Source organism: Mustela putorius, unplaced genomic scaffold (genome assembly GCF_011764305.1).
Source record: "Mustela putorius furo isolate JIRA1106 unplaced genomic scaffold, ASM1176430v1.1 tig00001149_pilon_pilon_pilon, whole genome shotgun sequence".
Lineage (NCBI taxonomy): Eukaryota > Metazoa > Chordata > Mammalia > Carnivora > Mustelidae > Mustela > Mustela putorius.
The window spans coordinates 614,313-625,447 of NW_025421595.1; positions in this window are offsets into that span (position 1 = coordinate 614,313).

Sequence of the window (11,135 nt, forward strand, 5' to 3'; positions counted from 1 at the left end):
GGGAACTTACTGATTTTTAAAGAAGTTAAAAGCTCCAAAGGGATTAGCAAAAGAGATTTCACTTTGACAGATCTTCTGTATTTAAAAAAAACTTTGTACATTTAAAGATTAGGCCAGTGTTAATCTTCTTTTTAATAGGCTCTAAACTCTTTTGACTAATAGTTTTCTCTTGCCTCCACTGTGCCACTCCAAGGGCTAGTTCTTCAGTGTTAGAGATCTGTTATATTAATTAGTAGTGTGGTGAAAAAAATTATATGGTCACCTTTTGTTCTGCTGTATTCTGAACCAGAAGCCACTGTGGAACTTGAATTTGAATTTTTGAGTTCCTCAAAAATTAAAAGCATGAATACCATACGATTCAATTAGTCCCCAAAGAAAATGGGAATGCAAGTTTGAGAAAGCATATGCACACCCGTTCATTTGCAATAGCCAAGATTTGCAAGCAACCTAAATGTCTACTCATAGATGAATGAAGAAAACTTGGTGTATATATAATGGAATATTATGCAATCCAATAAATTTTGGTATTGTGATAATATGGAATGGATGTAGAGTGTATTATGCTAAGTGAAATAAGTCAGACTGAAAAAGACAAATATATGATTTCATTCATATGTGGAATCTATAAAGCAAAACAAATTAAATTAAAAAAAAAAAAAGACTTACAAATACAGAGAACAAATGGATGACTACCAGAGGTAAAAGGAAAGAATGGGCAAAATGGATGAAAAGAAACAGGAGCTATAAGCTTCAACTTTTGCAATGAATAAATAACAGGGATGAAAAGTACAGCACAGGGTGTATAGTTAGTGGTATTGTAATAGTGTTGTATGGTGACAGATAGTAGGAATACTTTGTGATGAACACAGCATATGTATAGATGTTGAATCCCTATATTGTGCACTTGAAACTAATTCAAGAAAGAATGGGAGGAAGGATGAATTCCTAAACTTTCAATTTCTTTCTTTTCAGAATGCCATTTGTTAAAGCACTTGAATGAGTGTGAAATCTAGGAACCAAAACTATGACATCAATTTATGTAATCCCCATTTATTTATTTATTAAACATTTATTTATCTATTAAAGGATGAGGGGCAGAGAGGGAGAGAGAATCTTAAGCAGGTTCCAAGCCCATCTCAGAGCTCAATGTAGGGCTTAATCCCATTGATGAATTTCTAGAATATAGGTGAGGTTCAGTGGGGTGAGGTCCAGAGCCAATGACCAAGAAAGAATTCTTGAGACCTCTTTGGTGCAAAAAAAGCACAGGGACAGGATCCATGGGCAGGAAGAGCTGCTGCCTTGGGGTTCTGAGAGGTGGCAGGTTATGTACCATGGGAGTTGGGGGAGGTAAGGAAAAGGGAGCTTTCAATAGAACTTTCATATGCTAAAGAAGACCTACAAGATACCAGATACCAGAGGCCTTGCCATTGCCAAGGTCATTTTGCCCTCTAGCAAGCTATTAACATTAAGATGGGTGGGACATTTCTAAAGAATGTCATGTGCGTCCCACTCAGAAGTGGGGGAGAGGGAAGGTTGGAGGGTGTCAGCTTTTGCTTTGTCCTTAGCCAGCCTTCTCTTCCCTCATCATCATGACCCTAAGATCATGGCCTGGGCTAGAATCAAGAGTCATAGGCTTAACCAGCTGAGCCACCCAGGCACTTCAATGTAAACCCCTTTTAAGTAATAAGGGAAATAATTTCTATCACTTCTGAACATCAGCAATGTACATTCTAAAAAGGATAAAGTGCCAGCAATAAATGCAATTTCCTCACTGTGTTGTTGAAGATTTGAAGGATAACATGCTAAAGGAAAACAGTGCAACTTTCTTCATATGTTGAAGAAATCCTAACAATTAGTTTTGAGGGGCTAACAGAGATATCTACCTGTCTCCAGATTGGACTGGCCTCTACTTTGGTAAGAGTTTGGGGTACGGAGCATTGAGGCCACCATGGTGCATACCATGGGAGCCCCAGGAGGAGGAGAAGCCCTTGTCCATTTGATTCCTGCAAGAGAAATGGATCGCCCAACAGGAAAAGTAGTCCCCGGAATAAGAAGCTTCAAAACATGTCAGAGAGTCCTTAAAGCACAATTCACAAAGTGGTAGAAGAAATAAGGATTGTAGATGGGCCAGGGACAGCCAAAACCAAAGTTCCTCTAAGTCCCAGAGCCTTGGTACAGATCAGGCTGGAGAGATACTGTGGAGGCCAAGAAAAACAAGGCTGTACCCACCCCAACCCTTGACATAACTATAGCCATCTTAGTCCCAGGAGCCATCTTAGGTATCCTGGACCCCTTGCTCCAGGAAGACTGACTAGAGCAAACACAATGATCAATCAGGAATAGGATGGCTTATCGTTGTTATGACTCATGTCAGGAATAAAATGGCTTGACGTTATAATAGATTATGTCAGAAAGAGGTCCAAGTCCCTACTCTGCTGTGTCAGGAATAGTTGGGCCCAAGCTTAAGCTTGCTGAATAAACCCTTGTGTGTTTACAATGATGTTGGCTCCTTGGTGGTCTCTCAGAATTGAAAACTTGGGCATAAAAATACCACTATTCAGAGTCCCAAATCCAATAAACCTGTATTACTCATTTATTACGCCGTGACAGACATTACTCAGATGAAAGACACTGAACTCAAATGGATTAGTCTGTTTGACAATACCTCACATACATGAATGTTATTTAAAAAGACATATAATGTTTAAGAAACATGAAAATTACTTATAACCAAACCCTACGAAATAATCAACATTTGAATGAACGTTGCTTTTTAGTCTTTTTTCTTATGAGTATGTACACATATTTTCTTATGAAACTTTGTCTTATTAGTCCTTATTTTCTTTTAAAGATTTTTTGTTTTATTTATTTCACAGGGATAGGCAGAGAGGCAGGCAGAGAGAGAGGGAAGCAGACTCCCTGCTGAGCAGAGAGCCTGATGCGGGGCTCAATCCCAGGACTTGGGATCATGATCTGAGCTGAAGGTTTTAACCCATGGAGCCACCCAGGTGCCCCTCATTAGTCCTTATTTTTAAGTGATTTTTTTACTCACTTCATGTTTTTGATTTGTCAGTTAACAAATCTCCTCACCCACCTCTACTCCTTTACTTATTATAATTTTGCAAAACTGAAGAATCCTTGGCTGGAAACACGTAAAAATCATGCATCTTCTTTAAATAATTTCACATAATTTCTACAGGATAAAATCACATTAAGGGGTATAACACTAAATTGTTTTTAAATTATTCTTCACAAGACTTCAAATTTCTTGTACTATTGGAAAATTTTGCCCCTACAGCTAAAATTAATTTCATCTTGGGCAGATTGATAAATTTTGTATTCTAGGTATTTATTTCTTCACATAAAGATTGTGTTTCATGGGGTCTGTGATCAAAGGAGCGAGACAGATACAAAGCGAAGGTCGAGCAAAGGTTTATTTCGCACCAGCATCGAGAATCAGACTAACCAGTTGGACTGTCGCTTATGGAGAGAGTGACCCCTTCCAGCCTCACAGACTACCTTTTATAGAACAAAGGCCATGTGGTTGAGCCTGGCCACACACAGGTGGCCAATGAGATTGCAACACACAGAGAAAGTTTGCATGGTCATGTTAGGTCACACAAGGGTGGCCAATTGAATTACAGTTCACCCTGTAGTAGCTATTTGAACTAGCCTATCACCTTAGTTAGAATTGGCGCCCAAATTCTTTTGTAGTTAGGGAGATAGTATGTACGCTTTACTGATTGGATGTCTCCACCTGGCCTGACTAGTCCTTGTATTCTGGGCTCTGTTATCAGGGACTGGTCAACCATATTTTACTGGTTTCCAGACTTGCCTTTAAGTAAGTTCCTCTGCCGGGGGAGGGCAGAGTCAGTTTAAATTTTATTGCCCAAACAACAAAGTGGCTGTTTAACCGAGATGGAGTTGCTCTGGTTAAGTAGGCCCCTATAGTGTTTTTTTCTGTATATAATAGACATTGGTCCTTTCAAGAAACTTGTAGGCCCTTATTAATAATTGGTTAGAATTTTTTTCAGGTGTTGACCTAACAGCTCTTTCATTTTTTTTATTTTTTAAAAGATTTTATCTTTAAAAAAGATACAGAGATCAAAAGCAGGCAGAGAGGCAAGCAGAGAGAGAGGGGGAAGCAGGCTCCCTGCCCAGCAGAGATTTGATGGAGGTCTCTGGGATCATGACCCGACCTGAAGGCAGAGGCTTTAATTCACTGAGCCAGCCAGGAGCCCCTTAATAGCTCTTTTAAAATTTATTTTTCTCTGTTTTAAAGTGGTAATATAGTTTTTCTTGCTCCTAGATTTTTCTTCATCTCTTTTAATTTGGTAAGGTGGTGTTTTCCATCAGGATGTTCATCTCTTTTGCTGTGTATTGTAGAGTTCTTTGTATAGACATAAAGCACTTTCTTTGGGTCTTTTTAAAGTCAGGGTCATTGATAATGAATGTCTCACATTCAACCACTTGTGGTACAAAAATCAATATAGAAGTGTAGAAGTCATCTGCAGAAAAGCTTAAAGCAAAATATTATCTCCAGATTTTAGAAGACAATAGGAAATAGACTTCCCACATTTCACTTCCATGTGAAATTTTTTTCATATTGTTTCCATTGACTGACATACTTAGGATCTTGAGTTTCTGTGTGTGGCATTTGACAATTTGAGATTTGGGAATAAGGACTAAGAAATAAATTTGTGTTTCTGAATGATTTCCATTTTAATTTGCAGCCAACAAATTAGTTAGAAAAAAATAAACTTCACTTTGCAAATCTTGATTTGTTCCAGAATTTAAATGCTTCTACTCTAAAAACGATTAAAAATATCCTTCATTAATGCTGAATAATTGTCACTTCTAAACACAACCAAAATGTACATGATTAACTGTGTGGTAGGTATGATGTTTTAGAATATAGGTGAGTTTCGGTGGGGTGTAGTCCAGAGCTGATGACCAAGAAAGATTTCTTGAGACATCTTTGGTACAAAATGATGGTTTATTAAAGCATGGGGACAGGACCCATGGGCAGGAAGAGCTGTTGCTTTGGGGTTGTGAGGGGTGGCAGGTTATGTACCATGGGATTTGGGGGAGATAAGGAAAAGGGAGGTTTCAATAGAACTTTCATATACTAAAGAGGACCTACAAGATACCAGATGTCAGAGGCCTTGCTATTGCCAAGGTCGTTTTGCCCTCTAGCAAGCTATTAACATTAAGATGGGTGGAAGATTCCTAAAGAATGTCACATATGTCCCACCCTGGAGTAGGGGTGGGGGAAGGTTGGAGGGTGTCAGCTTTTGCTTTGTCCTCAGCCAGCCTTCTGTTCCCTCATCATTCCCCCCTGAACAATTTTGACCCTTAAATATTTAAGGTTTTTGAAGGTGGAAGGTCTCAGCTTCTGTAACAGTCCTGCTGAAAAGGGGGTGTAGAGTTGTCCCTACCTATTCGGGTCAACACTGGTCAGTTGGGGAATGTGTAGGGGAGCTTCTGATGAGGGAACAGGAGGCTGGCTGAGGACAAAGCAAAAGCTGGCATCTTGCACCCCCTCTCCACCCACTCCCCTTCTTAATGTGTGTGACATTCCTCAGGCACCCCTGGCTAACTTGCAGAGATCACAATCCTGCAAGACAGGAGTAGTGATTTACAACAAAAAAGCTATCTTTTCAATAGCCCAATTTCCAGTTAACAATAACTCAGTTCTTCAAGCCTGAATGTCGCCTTCCCCTCCATAAAAACTGAAGGAGGCTGAGGCAGAAGGAAATGTAAATAAAGTCAAATTTCTTCTAAATCCAAATCTCACTAACAAGGACACTTGATAGGGAAAATGTGAAACTTTATTTCTAAATCTCCAAGATAGTGTCAGCTATCATTCCCAAGCATATGACCCACTGATATGCATCTAAAGGGTCTCACAAGAAGATTTCTACTACTAGTAATAAGTAACCTTTCTCCCAACAATAGCTAGCCCCTCACGGTCCTGGAGACCTTGCTTCCAAAATTCCTTAGAGACTAACATCACCTCCTTTGTCCTCATCTACCCAACTCCTGTTGCACCATTTTGCACCAAACATGTTTCAAGAATTCTTTCTTGGATCACCGGCTCTGGACCTCAGCCCACTGAACCTCACTTAGGTTCTAGAACTTCATCACTATGAAAGACAGAGGCAGTTGAGTGCAGGGTAGACTGTTCAGGTGATCTTCCCAAATGAAAAGGATCAATCATCTGTGGAAGTCATGGCAGTGAGGGAGTTGATGCTAGGTGGGGAGACATGGGAGAAAACAGCAACACATGATTAGTGTTAACAACAACAACAGCAACAAAAATGAAGCTCAAGAAAGTTTTTTGCTAGTTGACAAAAAAACCTTTTCTAGTCTAGGAGTTTAAATTAGTTATTAAAGGAGTGCGGTACTGTTTAAAGTGCTAACTTGAGTATGTCAGGACCCAAGAAATATTTTATGATAATCTGGAACATAAATATAGTATTTTGTTTTTGTGACAGCACAATTTCTACCTTGTGTAGCAGATAAAACATTCTATGCCATTCTATTTTGTAAAGCTGCTTTACATACTTGCATCACCATAGCATTTTAACAGAGAAATGCTACTTTGAGGGTCATGTAGCACTGACCATGTATTTAATAGGAGCTTCCATGTGCCAAACATCCTCCAGTTCCAAAGGAGGAACAAAACTAGATGTTATTTGGTCATGCCAATGAGACAGAATGAGTTCACCACTTTTTTAAGTTTTGGAAGGCTGGCCAGGTTGGTAATGGTTGGCTGGTTGGTATCCAGCCTAGGGGGGAACCATGAGCACAAGTTAGAGTCATATAACCATTGGGTCCTGTTAGGAGACAGTCCTCCAATTCTGGGTTTCTGCAACTGCAGTCAAGGTATCAAGAGCTATTCAGTTTTGGAAGGCCATCTTTTAATGTGTAACAAAGGGCAGTCCATTGTTACTCTGTAGGGACCAAGGGTGTCCAAACCTAGGGACAATTTTCTTTCAGAAAGTTTATCACCTGATAAACTTTTTTGCCCAAATCAGTGGTCTGATGTAAAGCCTGTATTACTTTCATTGGTTCCTAAGGTTGTATCCTTTGAAATCCTTTGAAGTGAATTACAGCTATCTCTTTAGGTCGTGTACAGCCTTAAGAAGAGTAATAATTTTAGGCCTGTGTTTGATTGTGGAGTGATGGCTTGATAATAATCCCCCTTTTTTTCCAAATAGCTCCATGGACATGTAGGACTAGGAAAACATATTTGGAGTCAGTATTAAATATTAATTTTTAAAGCTTTGGCAATTGCAAAGTGCTAGTGAGCACTATGGCATATCCAGCTTTTCTTATTCCTTTTATGAAAACTACTGTCATCAGTTAACCAATTGCCATTTGTACTTTTAATAGGGACATCTTAAATCTGGCCAACTAGAGTAAGCAAGATTAATAACCTCTGACCAGTCCCTGCTCTATAGAGAAAGGAGCACAATGGTTATGTTGAGGCATACAGGTAACTAGGTTTAAAGTTTGACAAGTTTTATTTCTGGCATATATATATAAGTGTAGCCCAGTATTTAATAAGTCTGCCTCCATCATCCACTGGAGGCCTTTGGTTTCTAAGACATTTGGGGCCTGATGTGAAGTCATTACAGTCAGGGACTGTCCCATAGTGAGCTTTGAGGCTCCTTTGAGGGCTGTTCTATGCTTAAATGTTTGCAACTGTACCTCAATACAGTTGGCTTCAATGATAAATATGACTAAGGGATGAAACCATTAATAAGCCCTTTGAATGGTCCAGTCTTAACAACATTCTAATTACAAAGGATCACTGGTAAATGGGAGAAAACTTGTCAAGTGATAAGGGGAGTCCCACATGCATCATTCAATCCAATCAAAGAAAGTGGGGTCATCCATTATCTCCACAAGTCCATAGTTAGTCCTATGGAGTGGGGTATGCTTCTGGCTTTTAGGCAATTATCCTAGCCCCACAGAGTGGTCAAGCTGTAAGTTATATAATTGTTGGGGAATCAATCCCATTTTTCAGCTGTTTAAATTGTTAATTGCCCATGGGGTTCTGTTATTATCACCACAGAATAATCAGCAGAAGATTGTCTATATATGAGTTACTGACAATTTCTCTTTTAAGTTTACCTCTAGTTGTCTAGCTTAGGTAAACAACAAACATTTAAAGACAATCAAGCCTATAACTTAACATCCACAAAGGTGTGTTATTGAAACATAATTTTTCTCTCTAAAATAAGCTTCATTTCCAGAAATGGCAAAATCAGGACTAATTTATTTGAAAAAACAAGCCCAGTTTTAACAAACTTGACCTAATTATTTTTATAGTAGCTCAGCAAGAACAGTGAGTGATAATATAGATCTTTTAGAATCTGCTTTGCTGGAACTTTTTATAAGGAATCTCTAGGTTGAACTTTTAAGTAGTCTCCCCAGGCCAGAAGCCAAGCCATGTATTTGCCATCAGACATGCCTGCAATACCTGTAGTTTTGGGCAGATTGTGTTTCACGAGGTTCCCAAAGTATCCTGAGGTTCCTGCACCTGCCAGGAAATGACATTCTTTACTCACCTGGTGAGGCTGCTGGGAACTCTGTAAGCAAGGTATCAGGCCAACTCTTCCAAGGCGTGTTGTGGCTCCAGGTTTCATAAAGTCAACCTTAGTTCCTTAAAACTGTCTGGTCATATGAGCCTTTCTCAAATATGACCTTCCAGTCTAAGCATTGGTAAAATAACCAGGTTTCCAATGGTGTCCTGTTACAAGGAGAACAGATTCTTACTGAACTTATGCAAATGACTGATTACTGTGGAGGAATACTTATTGAGACCTTTTGAGTTTGAGGGCTCAAGTACAGAGAAAAGTTGAATGTTTTGGTTTGTTTACAAGTGAATATTTTAAATTTTCCTTAGTCTGGAAAAGTAAACATTGGGGAATGAACAATGTCTAAAATAAGAGACATAACACCACCATCTGTTAGTTCATTTAGTCCCATGTTACTAGTTCTGGTTAAGTTTGGATGCAGCTTTAGTTAGTTCTGGAAATTCTTGCCCATTTCAGTTTAGGATTTTCAAATATATCAAATATTTGTATTTGTCCTGAAAGTCCTTTATATGAACTCTCCTTTAAGGTTAGACTCATTTTACAAGAGAATTCAAACAACTATAAATGACAAAAACTCAGAGGTTTATGGTTAAAGAGCTAATGAAATGAGTTTTCAACTTAGCTGGCAAGGAAATCAGGTTATTTCTGTGACACATAACACTTCAATAATTACAACATCAAGTTATGATCTATCAAAACATAAAACTTTAGGAAATGCATAGAATCTCTAGAATAGTTATAGCATTTACCCAAATGTAATCCAAAGTTTATCATTTGTTTAGCAGTACTTCCTGAGTAACTTAGCATACCAAGGAAAACCCTAATGAGTTAAAAGATTTCATTTACAATTTAAATCTTGTCAACATTTGCTAAAATCTTATAAACTTTTAAAGCACAGGCCTAAATATACTTAGGGATGTTAAAGACCTGATATAGGTGAAATGTGGAACAGGTTTTTTGGACAGGCAAAGAGTAAACTATTGTTTACATTTTCTTAATAGCAGATCAATTAATTTAAGATAACTTTTGTTTTCTTGAACAGAGAGTTTCAGTCTTATACCAACGTACCTTTAAAACCCATTCATTTCAATCTTAGTCTGTCCTGACCACACATAAAATTCTTTTTCTGAAGATTTCCCTTCACAAACTTTCTACAACTTTTCTTTGCATTCAGCTTGTGTCCCAAGCCATTTCTTTCCAAACACCATCTGATTTAGTACAAAATTACCTTTTATCTTTAACAAAATGCATTCCCATTCCTTATCTTTCTTACTACCTACTCTTCCACATACAGAATTGTTTCCCTTATTTCCATTAGTCTTAGTTACAGTTAGAATTTTGTACTCATAGAAAAAGCTTAGTCTCTAGTCAGTTAAGTATTAATTGCAAACTGTTAGGACAGAATTCATTATGAATCAGTTAAGCACAAAACGTGTTTACCAAAAGATTTAAATACTGTTTTTCTTTGCCGTAAGAAGTCAAAAGCACAGACCTACATCCAGTAATTAATGACTTAGCATTTTATCCTATTTGTAAAACCTAGATGTCCTTCGAATTTAATTCCATTTGTAATCCAAGCAAAGCTATATAAACTCAGGTCACCAAAGAGTTTGAAAGCTGTTTTAACAATTTCCCATGAAAACTCTGAGACAGACAATGAACCATCAGTTTAGTCATCTTTTTTTTTTCAAAGATTTTATTTATTTGACAGACAGAGATCACAAGTAGGCAGAGAAGCAGACAGAGAGAGAGGAGGAAGCAGGCTCCCCTCAGAGCAGAGAGCCCGATGCGGGGCTCAATCCCAGGATGCTGGGATCGTGACCTGAGCTGAAGGCAGAGGCTTTAACCCACTGAGCCACCCAGGTGCCCCAGTTTAGTCATCTTTTTGATGAACAACCCAACATAGTTAACATGAGGTTATCTGACCTTCAGTAGACCTTGATAGAATAAAAACTTCACATTTACTGCTGTAACTTCAAAGACATGTCTATCTTAACTAAACTAACAAATTTAATTTAGTTTAAATACTGATTTATGTTCCACTTGGGTCCACTCCATTTTCAGTATTTACCTGAGACACGGGCAGGGAAATCTGGAGGGGTGGGGGTGTTAGGTCCAGGGGATGCTCTTCTTGCTCCTGACAGTGAAGAGAGATGGAGCCATGTGGTGCAGGAGGCATGAGGGTGGTCTAGCAGCCAGTTACGCAGGTCCCATGCACGTTGTTATAAAAACAGAAGGGGGAGACAGAAGAAACAAAGTGCTGCCAGAAGGCAGAAAAAGGATTCCCATTTTAGAGCTGATCAGCCCCAAAAGAGGAGCATACGTGATGTTTTCCCCCTGACAATTGGGGAGGAGTTAAGCAGTCCAGCTCAGGCTAGAGAAGACAGGGAACGAAGTGTGTTTTGGCAGCTGCTTGTGAATATTCCTTAAAGTCTCGATCTCAAGTTAGTCTAGACTAATTAGAGTTGGCTTCAGTTATAGCCATTAACAAGGGAAGTGAGTGAGGGAGAAGCCCCACATCTCTTA